A 22150-nucleotide genomic window follows, 5' to 3' on the forward strand; every position below is an offset into this window, starting at 1 on the left:
CATGTATAAAATCAAAGGGTGGGGACAACTGCAATACGTTAATAGTTTAACAATGAGAATGGACAAGTAATCATTTAATTGAATGAAAAAAAAATTCAAAAGAATGCTATAATCTCTCAAAACGCTTTGAAATCGTAGAATAGAATCTGTTTCAAATATTGTTTTCTATTGGATTATGCATTGAAATCAATTTCTGGAATTTGAGGGGCGTTCAGTTAGAATTTTTTTTTAAATTGTTTATGCATCTAAGAAACGATTTTAAAATTTGGTAAGATAAAAGCCCCTATTTATGGAGCACCCGATTCATTGTTTTGAAATATTTATTTTCAGACAATTTTAAATGAATCTTTGCCAACATTTCGCAATTTGGTGAAATCGATATTTCCAAAAACCGATTATTTCTTAAGTAACCGGTTCAAAATTTTGAAAAATTATGATTTCAGACAAATGTAATTGCATCTTAGACACTATTTTACAGCTTGATGAAATTAGATTTTCAAAAAACCGATTATATCTTGAGTAACCGGTTCAAAATTTTGAAAAATTATGATTTCAGACAAATTTTATTGCATCTTATACACTATTGAAAAGTTTGATTAAATCATTATTTTAAAAAACCGATTATTTCTTGAGTAACCGGTTCACAATTTTGCAACTATTAGATTTCAGACAAATCTAATTGCATTTTAGGCACTTTTATACAGTTTGATAAAATCAGATTTTCGAAAAACCGAATATTTCTTGAGTAACCGCTTTAAAATTTTGCAAATATTGGATTTCGGACAAATTTTATTGCATCTTAGACACTATTGTACAGTTTGATAAAATCAGATTTTCGAAAAACCGATTATTTCTTGAGTAACCGGTTTAAATTTCTGTAAAAAGTCGTTTTCAGATAATTTTTTATATATCTTAGGCAATACTGAACAATTTGATAAAATCAGATTTCCGAAAAAACGATTATTCCTTGAGTAACCGGTTCAACATTTTGCAAATATTGGATTTCAGACAAATTTTATTTCATCTTAGACACCATTATACTATTTGGGAAAATCGATATTTCCAAAAACCGATTATTTCTTGAGTAACCGGTTCAAAAGTTTGAAAAATTATGGTTTCAGACAAATTGTATTGCATTTTAGACACTTTTATACAGATTGATAAAGTCAGATTTTCAAAAAACCGATTATTTCTTGAGTAACCGGTTTCAAAGTTAGCAAAACATCGATTTCAGACAATTTGTATTGCATCTTAGGCACAATTAAACAGTTCGATAAAATTAGATTTTCGAAAAACCGATTATTTCTTGAGTAACCGGTTCACAATTTTGCAAATATTGGATTTCGGACATATATTATTGCATCTTAGACACTATTATACAGTTTCAAGAAATCGGATTTCCGAAAAACCGATTATTTCTTGAGTAACCGGTTCAAAATTTTGAAAAATTATGATTTCAGACAGATTTTATTTCATCTTAGACACTGATGTACAATTTAGTAAAATCAGATTTCCGAAAAACCGATTATTTCTTGAGTAACCGGTTCAAAAGTTTGTAAGAAGTCATTTGCAGACATATTTTATTGCATCTTAGACACCAGCATACCGTTTGATTAAATCGGATTTTCAAAAAACCGATTATTGCAATATATTGGATTTCGGACAAATTTTATTGCATCTTACACACTATTATATATTTTGATAAAATTAGTGTTTCACAAAATCGATTATTTCTTGAGTAACCGGTTCAAATGTTTTAAACCAGTCCAATTTTTATTAAAACAAAAAACCAATCAAAATATTACTATTTTTTGTGTATTTTATATATATATATATATATATATATATATACACATATATATATATATATATATATATATATATATATATATATATATATATATATATATATATATATATATATATATATATATATATATATATATATATATATATATATATATATATATATATATATATATATATATATATATATATATATATATATATATATATATATATATAAAAACCGATTACTTATTAGGTAACCTGGCAATTTTAACTCCTATTCGGACAGATTTCTTTAGGTTTTATGGAAAATATGTGAAAATAGTAATTGAATATCTCCCGAGTAACCGGTTCGTTTTGTCAAGTAATCGGTTATTTTTGATGTACAAAATCCGGAAATTTCAACAGGAATCCACTTTCAGAAAAAAAATAAATTTTATTTACTTTGTGTAATCACAGAACAGTGGAAAAAAGCTCCGGTTTTTTATGAATAACCGATAATTTATTGGGCAAAAAGCCATTTTTACTCAATTTCAGACACTTTAATTTAAGTTGCGTCAAAAATGCAAGAAATTAGTATTCAAAGACCGAATACTTTTCGGGTAACCGGTTAATTTTTGTCGTGTAACCGGTTAGTTTCTATGATGAAAATCCAAAATTTTCAACAGGAATCCATATTCAGAGAAAAATATATATAATTTACCTTATATTATAACTGTGGAGACGAAGAAAGTTGCGATTTGTTATGAATAACCGGTTATTTTGTAAGCAACGTTGCAATGTTTACGTAATTTCGGACACTTTTCTTGAAGTTTTATTGCACAAAGAGGAAAATTGTAATTTAAGTGATTTGAAAAACCGAATATTTCCCGAGTAACCGGTTTATTTTTGTTAAGTAACCGGTTAATTTTTGGTGTTAAAATTCCCGAACTTTCAACAAGAATCCATTTTCAGATGAAAAAATATAATTTACCTTACGTAATCACCGACTAGGGAAAGAAAGCTGCGGTTTTTATGAATAATCGATTATTTAGGGAATTTTTCTCAATTTCGGACACGTTTCTTTAAGTTTTGTCAAAAATACAAGAAATTGTAGTTCCAAGTGTTGTGAAAAACCGATTATTTCTCGGGTAACCGGTTCATTTTTGTCGAGTAACCGGTTACTTTTTGGTGCTAAATAATCAAAACATTCAACAGGAATCCGTTTTCAGAAATAAAAATAAAAATTACTTTAATCACCAAGATTTGAAAGTGGAAGTTGCGGTTTTTGTGAATAACCGATTATTAATTGGGTAACCAAGGAATTTTTTCTCAAGTTCGGACACTTTTCTTTAAGTTTTGTCAAAAATACAAGAAATCGTAGTTCCAAGTGTTGTGAAAAACCGATTATTTCTCGGGTAACCGGTTCATTTTTGTCGAGTAACCGGTTAATTTTTGTTGCTTAAAATCTAGAACATTCAACAGGAATCCGTTTTCAGAAATAAAAATAAAAATTACTTTAATTAATCACCAAGATTTGAAAGTGGACGTTGCGGTTTTTGTGAATAACCGATTATTTAATGGGTAACCAAGGAATTTTTTCTCAAGTTCGGACACTTTTCTTCAAGTTTTGTCAAAAATACAATAAATCGTAGTTCCTAGTGTTCTAAAAAAACGTTTATTTCTCGGGTAACCGGTTCATTTTTGTCAAGTAACCGGTTACTTTTTCTTGTTAAAAATCCAGAACTTTCAACAAAAAACCATTTTCAGATGAAAAAAATATAATTTACCTTAGGTAATCACCGACTAGCGAAGGAAAGTTGCGGTTTTTATGAATAACCGATTATTTCATGAGTGACCAAACAATTTTTTCCTAACTTCGGACACTTTTCTTTAAGTTTTGTTAAAAATACAAGAAATCGTAGTTCCTAGAGTTCTGAAAAACCGTTTACTTCTCGGGTAACCGGTTCATTTTGGTCAAGTAACCGGTTACTTTTTGGTGCTAAAAAATCAAAACATTCAACAGGAATCCGTTTTCAGAAGAAAAAAATATAAATTACTTTAACTAATCACCGAGAATTGGAAGAAAGTTGCGGTTTTTATGAATAACCGATTATTTAATGGGTAACCAAGGAATTTATTCTCAAGTTCGGACACTTTTCTTTAAGTTTTGTCAAAAATACAAGAAATCGTAGTTCCAAGTGTTCTGAAAAACCGATTATTTCTCGGGTAACCGGTTCAATTTTGTCGAGTAACCGGTTAATTTTTATTGCTTAAAATCTAGAACATTCAACAAAAAACCATTTTCAGATGAAAAATATATAATTTACCTTACGAAATCACCGACTAGCGAAAGAAAGTTGCGGTTTTTATGAATAACCGATTATTTATTGGGTAACCAAGGAATTTTTTTCTCAAGTTCGGACACTTTTCTTTGAGTTTTGTCAAAAATACAAGAAATCATAGTTCCAAGTGTTGTGAAAAACCGATTATTTCTCGGGTAACCGGTTCATTTTTGTCGAGTAACCGGTTACTTTTTGAAAGAAAATCCTATTTTGGATGTTACACCCATCGACCATAACAAATATGTATGGATTCAAACACTGTGCAACCGAAAAAGATTTCAAAGATTATTTTGTACTTCGAAATGGCATGCCTAATTATGTTTTTTATGGAAACCTATAAAAAGAGCTATAACTCATTTTGATAGGAGAAACTATTAACATCACATCAGGTAAAGGTGTGGCTGGAATTTGCCACAACCAAATTATTTATGTCATCAAAAATACTTTGTCAAATAATCAAATGTATATTCTATCCGCCCAGATTTAATTGCATGGCGAAATTTTTGCAGCAACCATTTTTTTGACACATTTTACGGGGGCTTTTGTTGTGAAATTGCCCTAAAAATTGTTGATGAATCCTAAGAGCACTCAGCGGTAGAAATTTTTTGGTTTCAACTGTCTACCCACCACTCATGTGTCAGTCAAATAAATATCTTCAGACAGTTTCTAACGCTGCTGTTGAGAGTTGTGGGCGATTCTATTTCTGTTGCAACAGCCACATTTAGGCTCATGAAACCAAGAAAAGAAAGAAAAAAAACGTAGAAATAATGAAACGATTCAAGCTTAGCAATGAGGCGTTAAAAACCCAAACACCAAGACCGTATCAGATATTTCCTAATTTTCCGCAGCGCCTTTGTTTCTTTAGCAGACAGTTTTTGTTGTTGTTGTTGGAAAGACAAAAGCCACCAACAAAACCATGATTTGATTTTTTTTTTTTTTTGGTTTATGCAATTGCTAAAAATTCAGATTGCAACTGCTGTGGCAGCTGGCCGGCTTGTTAGTTTCCTCCATCCATCCATCCAGCCTGTGGGTTATGGCGTCTATAATTTAGGTTACAGTTTTTTTTGCTGTTTTTATTTCGGCTTGAAACTGCATTTTGCAATTGCGTAAGCCATGGTGAACGTTGCGATTTTTTTTTTTTCGAGATCAGAAGACAGAAAAAAAAAACAAAGCAAAAATGTCTTAACAATTATTAGCCTGAGGTTATAGTTTTAGAGGCTTTCGGTTAGTATGGTAATTACGGTATTTCTCCATAAAAGTCTTATGGGAAAGTAACAAGTTGGAATTTTTAACGGGTGCTCAAATATAAGGGTAGCAATTAAAACCATGGAAAAGGGTGCCAACATTTTTAATTTCCTCGTCTTTTTTTATAATTCTGCTTTCTAGTTTGCCAACACAGCTAGATATTCATAAGAGATTTTAATATAACTTCGAGTTTTATGACCCCAACCCATTTTCGGACAATTTTATTATCCAGTTAAAAATTGTGAGATTTTTTGGCGAAATTTTCAATTCAAAAAACCGGTTACTTGACGGGTAACCGATTAATTTTATTAGAGTAACCGCTCGAATTTGTCTTAGAAATTTAGTTAATATTTATGGAACATCAAATAAATATTTTGCAACATCAAATAAATATTTTCAATTCGAATAACCGGTTACTTGATGTGTAACCGGAAATTTTTATTCAAGTAACAAGTCGATTTTGGTTTAGAAATTTAGCTAATATTTATGGAACAACAAATGAATATTTGGGAACACATTTTTCATCATTTTTCAAAACAAAAATTTATCGGTTTACGTTATATTTGAAAGATTCTTTCCTTATATTTTTAATTTTTATTTTTTTTTTTTTCGTAAGAAATTTTTATATAGCTTCGAGTTTTATGATGCCAACCCATTTTCGGACACTTTTATTATCTAATTAAAAATTTTGAGATTTTTAGCGAAATTTTCAATTCGAATAACCGGTTATTTGACGGGTAACCCATTAATTTTATTCGAGTAACCGCCTGATTTCGGCTTGGAAATGTAGCTAATTTTTATGGAACAGCAAATAATTTTTTTTAAAAGGCGTCATAATGTTTCAAAACCAGAATTTTATCGGTTTTTGTTATACTTGGACGGTTTTTTCCTTATTTTTAATTTTTGGACCCATAATCTCTAATTTCCTTAAAAATTTGTTAGTCGGCATAAATTTCGTACATTTTTATTAGCATACCAACAAAATATAAAAAATTAGAAAATTATTCTGAAACGAATAACCGGTTATTTGACGGGTAACCGATTACTTTTATTCGAGTAACCACTCGAATTTGTCTTAGAAATTTAGTTAATATTTATGGAACATCAAATAAATAATTTGGAACATATGTTTCATTATTTTTCAAAGAAAAATGTATCGGTTTCCGTTTTTTTTGAAAGATTTTTTCCTTATATTTTTTAATTTTTTTGTGAGAAATTGTAATATAACTTCGAGTTTTATGATTCCAACCCATTTTCGGACACTTTTATTATCCAGTTAAAAATTTTGAGATTTTTTAGCGAAAATTTCAATTTGAATAACCGGTTACTAAACGGGTAACCGATTAATTTTATTCGAGTAACCGCTCAAATTTGGTTTAGAAATTTTGCTAATATTTATGGAACATCAAATAAATATTTTGGAACATATATTTCATTATTTTTCAAAGAAAAATGTATCGGTTTCCGTTTTTTTGAAAGATTTTTTCCTTATATTTTTTAATTTTTTTTTTGTGAGAAATTTTAATATAACTTCGAGTTTTATGATGCCAACCCATTTTCGGACATTTTTATTAATTATTAAAAAATTTTGAGAATTTTTGGCGAAATTTTCAATTCGAAATACCGGTTACTTAACGGGTAACCGACTATTTTTATTCGAGTAACCGGCTGATTTTTGTTTGGATATTTAGTTAAATTTTAATGGAATACCAAACCAATTTTTTGAAAAAAAAGTCATCATCTTTCAAAACCAGAATTTGATCGGTTTTCGTTATATTTGGACGGGTTTTTCCTTATTTTTAATTTTTGGACCCAAAATCTCTAATTTCCTTAAAAATTTATTAGTCGGCATAAATTTCGGACATTATTACTAGCATATCAACAATATATAAATAATTTGAAAATTATTGGGAACCAAATAACCGGTTTTTAGACGGGTAACCGATTAATTTTATTCGAGTAACAGCCTGATATTGGTTTATAAATTTAGCTAATTTTTATGGAATACAAAAACAATTTTTTGAAAAAAGTCATCATCTTTCAAAACGGTTTTCGTTATATTTGGACGGTTTTTTCTTTATTTTTAATTTTTGGACTCAAAATCTCTAATTTCTTTAAAAATTTATTAGTCGGCATAAATTTCAGAAATTTTTATTAGCATACGAACAAAATATAAAAAATTAGAAACTTTTTCTGAAACGAATAATCGGTTTTTAGGCGGGTAACCGCTCGATTTTGGTTTGGAAATTTAGCTAATTCTTAGTTGCAATAGTGAAGTCTTAAATTTTTATATTTTCATATACACTTTTGACTATATTTCAAACAAACAAATCCGTTAATTACCGTGTAATGGGCTTTTTATAATAAGGTAACCGATATATATTTTAGCCAGCAAGCATTGTGCTGAATCAGATTTATTACGTTATGTTTTTGTTTCAATTTTGCAATTTTCTTATGTAAAAATATTTTATTTATATTATTTTTTATTTATATAAGACAAATTCGGACACTTTTATTGTAAAATGAACTGAAAATATTTAGTGAAAATTTGAAACCGAAAAACCGGTTATTTCTCGGGTAACCGGTTATTTGTATTCGAATAACCGGTTCATTTGTGTTTGAAAAAATTGCCAAAATCTTCCTCAATTATAAAAAAATATGCCACATCATAATTCCTTCACAATTAGAAAAGATTTCAACGGTTTTCACAAAAAAAAAAAAATTTTCTGGTAAACATAACTGGGAAACATAATTGTTTTCTTTTAAAATCTTACCACATAATCTTAATGAACATTTTTGGGAAATTTTCAGCTTAAATTTTTACAAAAACAAAGCACAGTTTTGTTAATTAAGTCCAGAAGAAAACACAATTCAATTTTTTTTTCAATTTTCCATTTTTATGTAAATATTTTATAAAAATTATTTTTCGTATTAATATATGCAAAATTCGGACACTTTTATTGTAAGATAAAAAAATCGAAAACATTTAGTGAAATTTTTAAACCGAAAACCCAGTTATATCTCGGGTAACCGGTTATTTTTATTCGAATAACCGGTTCAGTTGTAACTGAAAAAATTGCCAAAATCTTCCTTAGTTATATGAAAATATGGCACATCATGATTCCCTTACAATTCCGAAATATTTCAATGGTTTTCACAAAAAGTAAAAGGTGACCCATCTCCAAAAACAAAAAAAAAAAAAAATTCTTCCGGTCTTAATAGGAAACATAATTGTTATGTTTTAAAATATTCCTACATATTCTTAATGATTATTTTTGGGAAAATTTCGCCCTTAATTTCTAACAAAACAAAACACCGAAAAGAAAAAAAGGAAAAGAAAAAAGAAAACACAATTAAATGTGGTTAAATTTTGCAATTTTTATGTAAATATTTTATTATTATTATTTTATACTAAAATATACCAAATTCGGATACTTTTATTGTAAGTTACAACAATTCTAAAAAATTTGGTGAAATGTTGAAACCGAAAACCCGGGTTTTTCTCGGGTAACCGGTTAATTTTATTCGGATAACCGGTTCAATATTGAATGGAAAATTTGCCAAAAATCTCCTTAATTATATAAAAATATGCAACATCATAATATCTTTATAATTCCAAAGGATTTCTACGGTTTTGCAAGAAATGAAAGGTAAACCATTCCAAAAAGCTTCCATTTACTTCACATTTTCGTACTAAAAACTATTGTTTTCTTCTAACATCTTCCCACATATTAAAGAATATATTTTGGGAAAATGTCACCATAAATTTCATATAAACCAAACATAGTTTTGTTGATTAAGCCCAGAAGAAAATACAATTAAATTTTTCAATTTTCCAATTTACCAATTTTTCTATGAAAGTAAATTATTTAAATTAGTTTTTATAAATATATGTCAAATTGGGACACTTTTAATGTAAAGTAAAATAATTCTAAAAAATTTGGTGTAATGTTGGAACCGAAAACCCGGTTATTTCCCGGGTAACCGGTTATTTTTGTTCGAAAAACCGGTTCAAATGCGATTGATAAAAATTGCCAAAATCTTCCTTTATTATATAAAAATATGTAACATCATAATTTCTTTTTAATTCGAAAAGATTTAAAGGTTTTACAACAAGTGAAAGGTGACCCACTCCCCAAAAGCTTCCATTTACTTCACATTTTTATACCAAAAATTTTTGTTTCTTTTAAAATCATCTCAAATATTAAAGAAGATATTTTGGGAAAATTTCACCATAAATTTCAAACAAAACAAAGCACAGTTTTGTTAATTAAGTCCGGAAGAAAACACAATTAATTTTTGTTTATTTTTGCAATTTCTGTGTATAAATATTTTATTTTTACTATTTAGTTTTATTAATATATGACAAATTCGGACACTTTTATTCTAAAATAAAAGAAATCTAAAAAAATTAGTGAGATTTTGAAACCAAAAAACCGGTTATTTCTCGGGTAACCAGTTAATTTTATTCGAATAGCAGCTTTAATTTTGATTGGAAAAATTGCCAAAATTTTCCTTAATTATATAAAAATATGCCACATCATGATTTCTTTATAATTCCAAAGGATTTCAAAGGTTTTGCAACAATTAAAAGGTGACCCACTCCCCAAAAGCTTCCATTTACTTCACATTTTAATACCAAAAATTATTGTTTTCTTTTAAAATCTTCCCACATATTATAGAAGATATTTTGGCAAAATTTCACCATAAATTTCAAACAAAACAAAGCACAGTTTGTTAATTAAGTCCGGAAGGAAACACAATTCATTTTTGTTAAATGTTGCTATTTTTGTGTATAAATATTTTATTTTTTTTATTTTTTAATTTATATATGACAAATTCGGACACTTTTATTGTAAAATAAAATAAATCTTAAAAATTTGGCGAAACTTTGGAACCGAAAAACCGGTTATTTCTCGAGTAACCGGTTATTTTTATTCGAAAACCCGGTTTAAGTGTGATTGAAAAAATCGCCAAAATCTGTCTTAATTATATAAAAATATGAAAATTGTGATTCCCTCATAATTTTAAAAGTTTTCAACGGTTTTGCAGCAAGTGAAAGGTGACCCATTTCCTAAAAACGTCCATTTTCTTCTCTTTTTAATACCAAATATTATTGTTTTCTTTTAAAATCATCTCAAATATTAAAGAAGATATTTTGGAAAAATTTCACCATAAATTTCAAACAAAACAAAACATAGTTTTGTGGATTAGGCCCGAAGAAAACAAAATTAATTGTTTTACAATTTTCCAATTTTTTTATGTAAATATTTTATTTAAATTATTTTTTTTTCAATATATGAAAAATTCGGACACTTTTATTGTAAAATGAAATAAATCTAAAAAATTTTGTGTAATGTTGGAACCGAAAAACCGGTTATTTCTCAGGTAACCGGTTATTTTTATTCGAATAACCGGTTCAATTGTGGTTAGAAAAATTGACAAAATTTTTCTTAATTATATAAAAATATGCCACATCATGATTTCCTTATAATTGCAATGATTTCAGCGGTTTTTGCAACAAGTGAAAGGTGACCCATTTCCTAAAAGCTTCCATTTTCTTGTTATTTTAATGCCAAAAATTATTGTTTTCTTTTAAAAGCTTCCCACATATTCTTAATGAAGATTTTTTGGGAAAATTTCACCCTAAATTTCAAACAAAACAAAGCACAGTTTTGTTAATTAAGACCAGAAGAAAACACAATAACATTTTTCCGACAATAAAGCAAACAAAAACTCCCACACTTTCTTCTATGAAAGATTTTGTTTTACTTCCGGTGAATTTTTATTTCCCAACATTGTTTGGAGTTCCAAAAATTGTTTTATTTCACTGTTGAAATTTTTCAGAAAACAAAATAATTTTCTCCATTGGATTTGGATTTTCATTTGCAGTGTTACAAGAGTCATTGCTTGGAAATGGAAAATTTATGTTTTTTTTCTTTCCAATATTTGTTATTGCTGTACATTTGGTTGCTTTGGGAGGCCAGTGCTGATGCACCGCCAACCGCTAGAGCAATAATTTAATTTTTTTTTTGCCTTTTCGTAATTTATTCTCTTTTGGAAAAAATATGTGTTTGTAAAAATTTGTTACGCATGACAGAACGTTTTTGTTTTAGCATTTATTGTTATCTTCTTTTTTTTTTGCTTTGGCTTGCATTTTATTGTGTTTTTCTTCTCTGCTGTTTCTCTTTCTTTGTTTCTTCTAATGTGAACATTTGTAATGAGTTTTAAATTTTAAGTTGCAATTTGTGTTCAGAGTTTCGCATGTTTGCGAAAATTTTGCCTATGGCCATAATGTTGTAAACAAGAAAAATACAAGCTTACAACTGGTAAAAATATAGATAAGATTTGAATGATAAGAATATGTGAGAAATACTTAATGAGTGGGGGAGACTAGTGTGTTATTAAAAATTAAATTTTTAGAGTTTGAGAAAATGTATCCGTTTTTTTTTTGAAATTTTGGAGTTTCATAAGTTACTGAATATTATTATTAATAACATAATATTGACAGATGGGATTCTGATTTCGGACACTTTTATTGTCATTTCCCTTAATATGGGAAATTTTGGCATTTATTTGATTTAAAAAAACCGGTTATTTCTCGGGTAACCGGTTCTAAATATTCGTTTAAACGAATTTTTATCACATGAAATTGTTAAATAAATACATTGGGTTTATTCTCTCATATTTTCATATTTGTAAAGTAATCGGTTTCATAGTAACCGAATATTTTGTGCAATATTTTGAAAGAATTTTGGTTTATGGCATTTTAATTTTTATGTTAAAAAATTACAAAATATTCGGTACTAGTGTAATATGAGAAACCCGATAATTTTCCAAGTAACCGGTTTTAAATATTTTAGTAACCGATTTTATATTGTTTTTAAAATTAATTTTTGCTTTCTGTTATTAAATAACAATAAAATTAGTTTGTAATAGATGAAAAATAGAAGGAAAAAAATAAGAAATGACCATCAGCTTGAAAAGTAACCGGTTCAATTTACAAAACTTTTCGATACAATTTCATTTTCACACACATTCATCTTCATTTCTTTAAATTCTCTGACGTTTGCTGCTTACTTAAGTTTCGATAACCGTTTATATTTCAAGTAACCGGTTTAAAAATATTCAAAAAAAACCAAATTTTTATTTCCTGAAAAATTTTTTATTTTAAATATCAAAATACCAATAATGCCATGAAATAATAGATAATATTGATGACAAAAATATAGAGTAATCGGTAACATTTGAAAAGTAAACGGTACAATTTACATAATTATTTTAAAAAAATTTATTTTCTACCACGACTGTTATAAGTCCTTTAAATTATCTATTTCTTTAATGATTTTTAAATATCAAATATTATTATTAACCAAGTAACCGGTTCTAAATATTCGAATAACCGAAATTGTTATATTAGAAAGAATTAATTTCCTTTCTAACATTAAAGTGTTAATGCTTATATTGAGTGATGAATAAAAAATTATAGCAAAAGTACAGAGTAATCGCTTAAATTTTTGAGTAACCGTTATATATTACATACATTTTATGATGCAATTCCATTTCCACACACTTCTATTTTTACATCCTTTGATTTGATATAATGTCTGTTATAGTTTTTACATTTCAAAATCATTGAATAATAAGTAACCGGTTTTGAATATTCGAGAAAACGAATTTTTTCGTTAAAAATCCAATTTCTGTTTACAAAATATCTATCCAAATCATATCCAATATCTATCCAAATCACAACAAACGTATTGAGTAACCGATACATTTTTAAAGTAACCGGATATATTTTACGAATTGTATGAAGGAAAATCATTTTCTGTCGATTTCATTTGCACCGTCTTAGATTCTTTATTGTTGCTACAAAAAAACTTAAACCGACTTTAGCTGATGTAACCGTTTTATAATATTCGAATAAACTGATTTTAATTTAATAATTAATATTTACTAAATTTCGGACACTTTTTTGGTCATTGCTTAAGAAACTATGTTTTTTGAAATATTTTTAATCATCCAAAACCGGTTTTTACCCTGTTAACCGGTTCGATTTATTCCAGAAACCGTTTTTTTCTGGCACCAAAAAATCACATAAATTCCCTTTATATATGTTGTCATACATCAATCAGTGTTTTTCGCCTGTTAAGACCGGAGATTAGCAATTAATTCTCTAACCGAGCCATCGATTGAAGATACATTAATACCCAAATTGAGGCATTTCTTAGATGAATGCTTTAATGAAATTGATTATTTCGGACATTTTTATTGCCAGTTCTCCTTATTCCCAATGTTTTGACAGATTTTTCTCAGCTAAAACCCGGTTTTTACCCGGGTAACCGGTTCAATTTATTCGAGTAACCGGTTTTTTCCGACACCAAAAAAGCACAAAAATTCCCTTTATTTATGTTCTCATACATAAATCATTGTTATTCGCCAGTTAACACTGGATATTAACAGTTAATTTTTTCCAGAGCCATTGATTGAAGGTAAATTAATATCCTATTGAGGTATTTATTATTTCGGACACTTTTATTGTTAGTTCGCCGCATTCCCTAATTTTTGAGAGATTTTCCTAAACCAAAAACCGGTTTTTACCCGGGTAACCGGTTCGATTTATTTGAGCAACTGGTTTTTTTCGACACCAAAAAATCACATAAATTCCTTTTTTTTATCTTCTCATACATCAATCATTGATATTCGCTTATTAACACCGGAGATTGACAATTAATTCTGTTACCCAACAATTGATTGAAGGTAAATTGATACCCTATTGACGTATTTATTATTTCGGACACTTTTCTTACCATTTCTCAATATTTCAAATTTTTTGAGATATTTTAAAAAATTTAAAACCGGGTTTTACCCGGGTAACCGGTTCGATTTATATGATAAACCGGGTTTTTTCTGGCACCAAAAAATCACATAAATTCCCTTTATTTATGTTCTCATACATCAATCATTGTTATTCGCCTGTTAACACCGGATATTAGCAATATATTTTGATATTTAGCCATTGGTTGGAGGTAAATTAATTCGCAATTCAAGTATTTCTTAAATAAATAACTCAATACACATCAATGCTGCTAATAATGACTGGTATAAACATGTACAGGCTTATAACCTCTGGAGATTAGCAATTATTTCTCTAACCGAGCCATTGATTGAAAGTGAATTACTACCCAATTGACGCATTTCTTAAATAAATAATTCTATATACACCAAGGATTTATTGAAATTTATTATTTCGGACACTTTTCTTACCATTTCTCAATATTTCAAATTTTTTGAGATATTTTTAAAATTTTAAAACCGGTTTTTACCCGGGTAACCGGTTCGGTTTATTCGAGTAACCGGTTTTTTGCGACACCAAAAAATCACATAAATTCCCTTTATTTATGTTCTCATACATCAATCATTGTTGTTCGTCTGTTAACACCGGAGATTAACAATTAAATATGTTACCCAGCCATTGATTGGAGGTAAATTAATACCCAATTGAGGTATTTCTTAAATAAATAACTCAATATACATCAATAGTGTTGATGATGACTGCTACATGTTTATATCTTCCCCCTCCGCCTTCCTCTCCTTCTCTCCCTCTCTCACACTTCCAAATTCATTCGTTTAACATTTTACGCAAAAAAAATATTTGAAATTCTTGTGGCTGCCAGCGTTTCTAACAACTTAATCATGATGAAGTTGAACATTTCACGCCGCTATAAATCATGAAACATTGCTAAATGTTTCATGATTACCAAGAAGTTGGAATGAAAAACAACAACAACTAAAATAACAATACAAAGCAAAATACCTTTAAGGAAAAACGCAATCAATTACAATTAAATAACTCAAGTGTTTAACAAAAACTATTTTTGGCCTGTGCGGGTTTCGTTAGCATGGCTTGTTTTTTGTTTATATTTTGGATTTTGGCTAACAAAAGCACGCATAGCTGTCGTATGCCAAAGGAGCGATTCTGTGTTTAGTTTGGAAAGATTATTCCATTTACGATTGAAGCAAAAATATTTTCGGCATCATTGGCGTAGGTTTCGTAGCGAATATTCAATAACCTCACAGTTTTTTTTTTTTTGGATTTTGTTCTTTTTTTTGTTGCCTATCTCAAATTGGCCATAAATTATGCCATAAACAATATGCTAATTAATGCTAATAGTCCCATCTCTGGCCATAAATGGCCGAACTATTATTTGCATAAAGCAACAGCAAATAATTTACACATTTGCTGATATTTTTTAAAAGATAAGTGTGTTTAAAAAAAATATAAACAAAATATTTGAAACCGGTTAAAAATCAACGCCCACGCTTTATTTTCATTTTTAAAAGCAAATATTGTTGTCGTTGCTTTTTCACTACCCATCCAGCAGCATCTCTGACACCTTTTTTTAAATGTGACTGAGATATCACTTTTAGACAATGGCAAACGCTAACGGGTTTTCTGGTGGTGATCGTGATTCATATCAGAATTATCAAATCTGGAGATAATGGCTGGCAGATTTCTGTCACTCATGGGAGCTTTCAGTTGGACATTTTTGTGGTGATGGAGAAAGTGTTGAATAAATATTAAAAAAATAAAATTGAAAAAATTCACGTTGCTAATGGAACCATTTACAAATATTTTTAATAAACCCTCAATGCCAAAGGAACTTTGAAAAAATACTTCAAAAAAATCCACGTTGCTTATGGGTCTTTGAAAAAATAATTTGAAAAAAAATTCGTTTCCAATGAGACCATTGAAAATTATTTGAAAAAAATCCAAGTTGCTGGTGGGTCTTTGGAAAAAATTATTAAAAAGGGTTGCTAGAAAAAACCTTGGTATTTAAATAAAAATTAAAAAAATTAAATTAAAATATTTAGAGTTAAAAATAAATAAAAAATCCGAACCTTGAATACCCTCCACCAATTAAAACAGATTCGGAAATTTCTAAGAAAATTAATATTCGTTAAAAATGTAGGAAGTCGCCGTTATATTTGGGTCTATACGAAGATGTGTCATAGGCCATTAAAATATTCAAATACAAAACTAGGAACAATTCCGGTGAATAATGTCGTTAAAATCATCAAAGTACCGAATATCGAGAGGTACCGTTGTATGGGGGCTATACAAAGACGTGGACCTGCACAGACAATTTTCTGCCATAGGCTGTAGTATCCATTACGAACTTCAAATACCAAGTTTTAAACAATTCCGGTGAATAGTGTCGCTAAAATCATCAAAATACCGAATATCGGGAGGTACCGTTATATGGGGGCTATACCAAAGCGTGGCCCTACATGGCCCATTTTCAATACCAAAAGTCCTGCATACATAACATACATTTGAGTAAAATTTTATCAATCTACTTAATTTCGTTCGGTAGCTAAAGTGATATTCACAGACGGACGGACATCGATAAATCGGCATAGAATTTTATGCTGATCAAAAAAAAAAAAAAGAAAAAAAAACAAAACCCGGTTTTTAACCCGGGTAAGTGGTTCGATTTACTCGAGTAACCATTTTTTTCGACACCAAAAAATCATCATCAATAACACCGAATATTAACAATTAAATCTGTTACGGAGCCATTTGTTGAAGATAAATTAATACCCTATTGAGGTATTTATTATTTCGGACACTTTTACTGCCATTTCTCCAAATTCAAAATTTTGTAAAAGATTTTTCTAATAAAAAAAAAACTGGTTTTACCCGGGTAACCGGTTCGATTTACGTGAGTAACCGGTTTTTTCCGACACCAAAAAAATCACATAAATTCCCTTTTTTTATGTTCTCATACATCAATCATTGTTGTTCGCCTGTTAACAGCGGATATTAGAAATTTATTTTGATATTTAGCCAATGGTTGGAGATAAATTAATACCCAATTGAGGTAGTTCTTAAATGAATGCTTTATTGAAATTGATTATTTCGGACACTTTTATTGTCATTTCTCCATATTATCAATTTTTTGAGAGATTTTTCAAAACCAAAAACCGGTTTTTACCCGGGTAACCGGTTTGATTTATTCGAGTAACCGGTTTTTTTTTGACACCAAAAAATCGCATAAATTTGCTTTTTTATGTTCTCATACATCACTCATTGTTATTCGCCTGTTAACACCGAAGATTAACAATTAAATCTGTTATCGATCGATTGGTTGGAGGTGAATTAATACCCATTTGAGGCATTTCTTAAATAAATAACTCAATATACATCAAAGCTTTATTGAAATTGATTATTTTGAACACTTTTATTTTAATTTTATCTTATTCCAAATTTTTGGAGATATTTTTTACCACCAAAATCCGGTTTTTACCCGGTTAACCGGTTCGATTTATTCGAGAAACCGGTTTTTCCGGTTTCACGCCAATAATATTTAAAAAATGGCACCCAACGTTGTACGTTATGTTCTATGGAAAATATATTTAAGAAATCCACATTTTTGAGTGTCTAGTAAAATATATTTAAAGAAAAACATAAAAAAAATGAAAAAAAAAACTCACACCAAAAATATTTCCAAAAATGGCGCCCAACGTTGTACGTTATGGGCTATGAAAACTATATTTGAGAAATCCACATTTTTGAGTGTCTATTAAAATATATTTTAAAGAAATTAAATAAAAATGTAAAAAAATCCATATTTAAAAAAAATTGAATAGATCTACATAAAATATTTTTTATTTTTTAAATGGCGCCCAACGTAAATTATTTTTTCTTTTCAAATTTTCCATTTCTAAAGCACTCAAATTAAAAGTATATTTTACAGAAATTAAATAAAAATGTAAAAAATCCATATTTAAAAAAATTTTGAATAAATGTACATAAAATATTTTTTTTTAAATGGCGCCCAATGTTAATTATTTTTTTTTTTTGTAAAATTTTCCATTTCTAAAGCACTCAAATAATTGTTTTCATTTTCCTTTCCAAATGCATTTCAAACATAAGTCAATGTTACCTAAATCCATTCGTTTCCAATTAATAATTGTCAGTGGCTTTCTTCGCGGAGTGGCTCTAAGCGGATTTGTTTTCAATCCCCAAGTAGTGCAGAAAAACCAATTACAACAAGTTAAAAAGTATCTGTCAGTTTTGCCGACAGATGTATACCCTCAGCCAATGTACGATTACTTAAACATATTTTGACTTCTGTTATGATTATTTAAATGTTTAACCTCTTGTGGAGTATGTTCTGAAAGAATGGGCCAATATTGGCCATTTCGTATCGGACCTAAATAAATATGATATAAATATTGAGACGTGCCAGGATTTGACTATATTGGTAACTTCCTTCACTGTACATGACATATATGATAATTTTTAGAAAACCTTAACGTGCGTGGGCTACCAGATAAAGTCGAATGAAGCATTCTATTTTCATTCTTCTCTAATACATATAAATATATTGGGCAATATTACAAGAAAATCGAACATTTATATCTCAATTTATGGAAAATCATAAATTCCATATTTATCTCAGGTTTCTGGCAAAGAGAAATATATTTAGATATAGCAATCGCTGACTTGTTCCGCAAATAATGACAATAAAAGTATTAAAAATTGTGACTCTTTTTGAATGAGGTACCAGAAGGGGTTCAGAGATATATATCATCAGCACAACAGATAATGGTTTATCAAAAATGTTCGTATTTGTGGAATTTTAGGAGAGTTGGATACCAGAAGAAGTGGACCGATTTTTTCCCATTTTCACAACAGCTCTTTTGTTAGTGAAAATAATGGGATATGTGAAATATAAAGAGATTTTATAAATGTTTTGGTTATTAAAACATTTGATCCCTAGGGGGGAGATACCAGAAGGACTTGATGGAGTGTGGATGGAGTGGATGGATTATTCATTTTTGCACCTGACCTAGAACTGACGCAAACATTAGGATTTGAAAAGTTGGAACCAAATCAGATTATTGCTTCTCTTTCTTTGCAGAAAATATATAATCGACACTTAAATCAAATTTTATAAGAGTTGCAATTATTCAAAATTTGGACTTTTTGTGGGAGAGGTACTTGATTGAGTGGACCGATGTTGTTCATCTTCGCACCTGACCTAGCACTGACGTAAATATTAGGATTTACAAAGTTGGAGCAAAATCGGATTATCCTTTCTCTTTCTGTGCATTAAAAAATACATTTTTTGAAAATTTCGTCCTTTTGTTTGGGAGATACCAGAAGGAGTGTACCGATTTTGCCCATCTTAACACCAGATCTTGGGTTAATATAAAAATTGGGATGTGTGAAATTTTAAGGCAATCGGACTGTTATATCACATTTTATAAGAGTTGTAATTATTCAAAATTTTGACCCTTTGTGGGGGAGGTACCAGAAGGAACGGACCGATATATTCCATCTTAACACCAGACCTTGGGTTGGTAAAAATATTGGGATGTGTGAAATTTCAAGACAATCGGACTGTTATATCACATTTTATAAGAGTTGTAATTATTCAAAATTTTGACCCTTTGTGGGGGAGGTACTTGATGGAGTGAACCGATGTTGTCCATTTTCGCACCTGGCGTATCACTGACGCAAATATTAAGATTTGCATAGTTGGAGCAAAATCGGATTATCGTTTCTCTTTTTGTGCAAAAAATATTTTTTGAGAGTTTTGACCTTTTATGGGGGAGGTACCAGAACGAACGGACCGATATATTCCATCTTAACACCAGACCTTGGGTTGGTAAAAATATTGGGATGTGTGAAATTTCAAGACAATCGGACTGTTATATCACATTTTATAAGAGTTGTAATTATTCAAAATTTTGACCCTTTGTGGGGGAGGTACTTGATGGAGTGAACCGATGTTGTCCATTTTCGCACCTGACGTATCACTGACGCAAATATTAAGATTTGCAAAGTTGGAGCAAAATCGGATTATCGCTTCTCTTCATGTGCAAAAAATACATTTTTTGAAATTTTCGACATTTTGTGTGGGAGGTACCAGAGGGAGTGAACCGATACATTCCTTTTTCACACCAGACCTTGGGTTAATAAAATTATTGAGATGTGTGAAATTTGAAGACAATTGGAGTCTTACATAACATTTTATAAGAGTTGTAATTATTCAAAATTTTGACCCGTTGTGGGGGAGGTACCTAATGGAGTAGACCGATATTGTTAATTTTCGCACCTGACCTGGCACTGATGAAAATATTATGATTCGCAATGTTGGAGCAAAATCGGCTCATCCTTTCTCTTTCTGTGCAACAAATTATTTTCTTTGAAAATTTTGATATTTTGTGTGGGAGGTACCAGAAGGAGTGGACCGATATTGTCCATCTTCGAACTCGATCTAAGTTTGACAATAATATTACGATGTACCAACTTTGGATCAAATCGGATACTTCCTTCGAGAGTTATCGTGCGCACCAGCCAGCCAGACAGACAGACAGACAGACAGACGGACGGACGGACGGACGGACGGACATCGCTAGATCGACTCCAAATGTCCTGAAACGGATTTGGTCCAAAGAGACCTAGGGTCTAAAACCGTTATTTCGACTAGGCACGTTTTGGCCGTATCAAATGATATATACCCTCTTTAGCCATATGGCTGAGGGTATAAAAAAAGAAAACAAATAATAATTTATGAAAACAAACCAAGCCAAGATACGAAAATATGAATGAATGATGAATGACCATAATTCATGTCAGGTTAAAACCTGTTAGGCTTTGACGGATCATAATTATATATGAACGAGTTTTCTCCTTTTATTGATATTTCGCTTGGTATTATCTCCTAATGGAATGTTTTTACTCGGGTACTCGACTTAATTTATTGGAGTAGCCGAAAAAAATTGAATAGTCTTTGCAGTCTGTTTGTTCAATTTTTTCAAGTAATCACTTAAATATATAAATTTTTAGTTAGGAAAATTTTAATTTCGGACACTTTTATTATCATTTTTCAATATTTCAAATTTATTGAGATATTTTTAAAATTTAAAAACCGGTTTTTACCCGGGTAACCGGTTCGATTTATTCGAGTAACCGGTTTTTTCCGACACCAAAAAATCCCATAAATTCCATTTATTTATATTCTCAGACATCAATTATAGTTATTCGCCTGTAATGAAAGTAATTTGTAATTTTCAATTCGCAATTATCGATTTCGGTTATTTGAAACTCGATTTCTGTTATTTAAAATACTGAGGAATTACAATGAAGAGGCGTAATAAAGGAGGATTGTAAGGGAGATCTTTTGAAAGCATTTTTTAAGGTCCATCATAAGCGGGAATTTATTTGAAAAATGTTTTCCCAATCTATTTCATGAACAAGTGAATGGCGCCCAACGCGGGGTCTTACCTTTTTTTATATATATACCCTCAGCCACAAGGCTACCAAGGGTATATATCATTTTATACTGCTAAAATGTGCCTCATCGAAATAATGGTCGTAGATCCTTAGTCTCTTTGGACCAAATCCGTTTCAGGACATTTGGAGACGATACAGCGATGTCCGTCCGTCCGTCTGTCTTTTTGTTGGCTGGTGCGCACAATAACTATCAGGGAGTATCCGATTTTGTCCACACTTGAAACATTATAATATTATTATCAAACTTAGATCAAGTTCGGAGAAGAGCAATATCGGTCCACTCCTTCCGGTACCTGCCCAACAAAAGGTCGAAATTTACAAAAAAAAAAAAAAAAAATTACTGCACATAAAGAGAAAAGTAAATCCGCAACTTTGCAAAACTTAATATTTGCATCAGTACTAGGTCAGGTGCGAAAATGGACAATATTGGTCTATTCCATCAAGTACCTCCCTTGCAAGGAGTCAAAATTTTGAATAATTA

General features: G+C 29.7%; 1 protein-coding gene across 2 annotated transcripts in view; it reads left to right on the forward strand.

Annotated features, from left to right (window-relative positions):
- LOC101891188 (uncharacterized) overlaps positions 1–22150 on the forward strand; it is a 332789-nt gene that overhangs the window by 61926 nt on the left and 248713 nt on the right. The gene's annotated exons all lie outside the window — the stretch shown is intronic.

This window comes from Musca domestica, unplaced genomic scaffold (genome assembly GCF_030504385.1).
Source record: "Musca domestica strain aabys unplaced genomic scaffold, Musca_domestica.polishedcontigs.V.1.1 110, whole genome shotgun sequence".
Lineage (NCBI taxonomy): Eukaryota > Metazoa > Arthropoda > Insecta > Diptera > Muscidae > Musca > Musca domestica.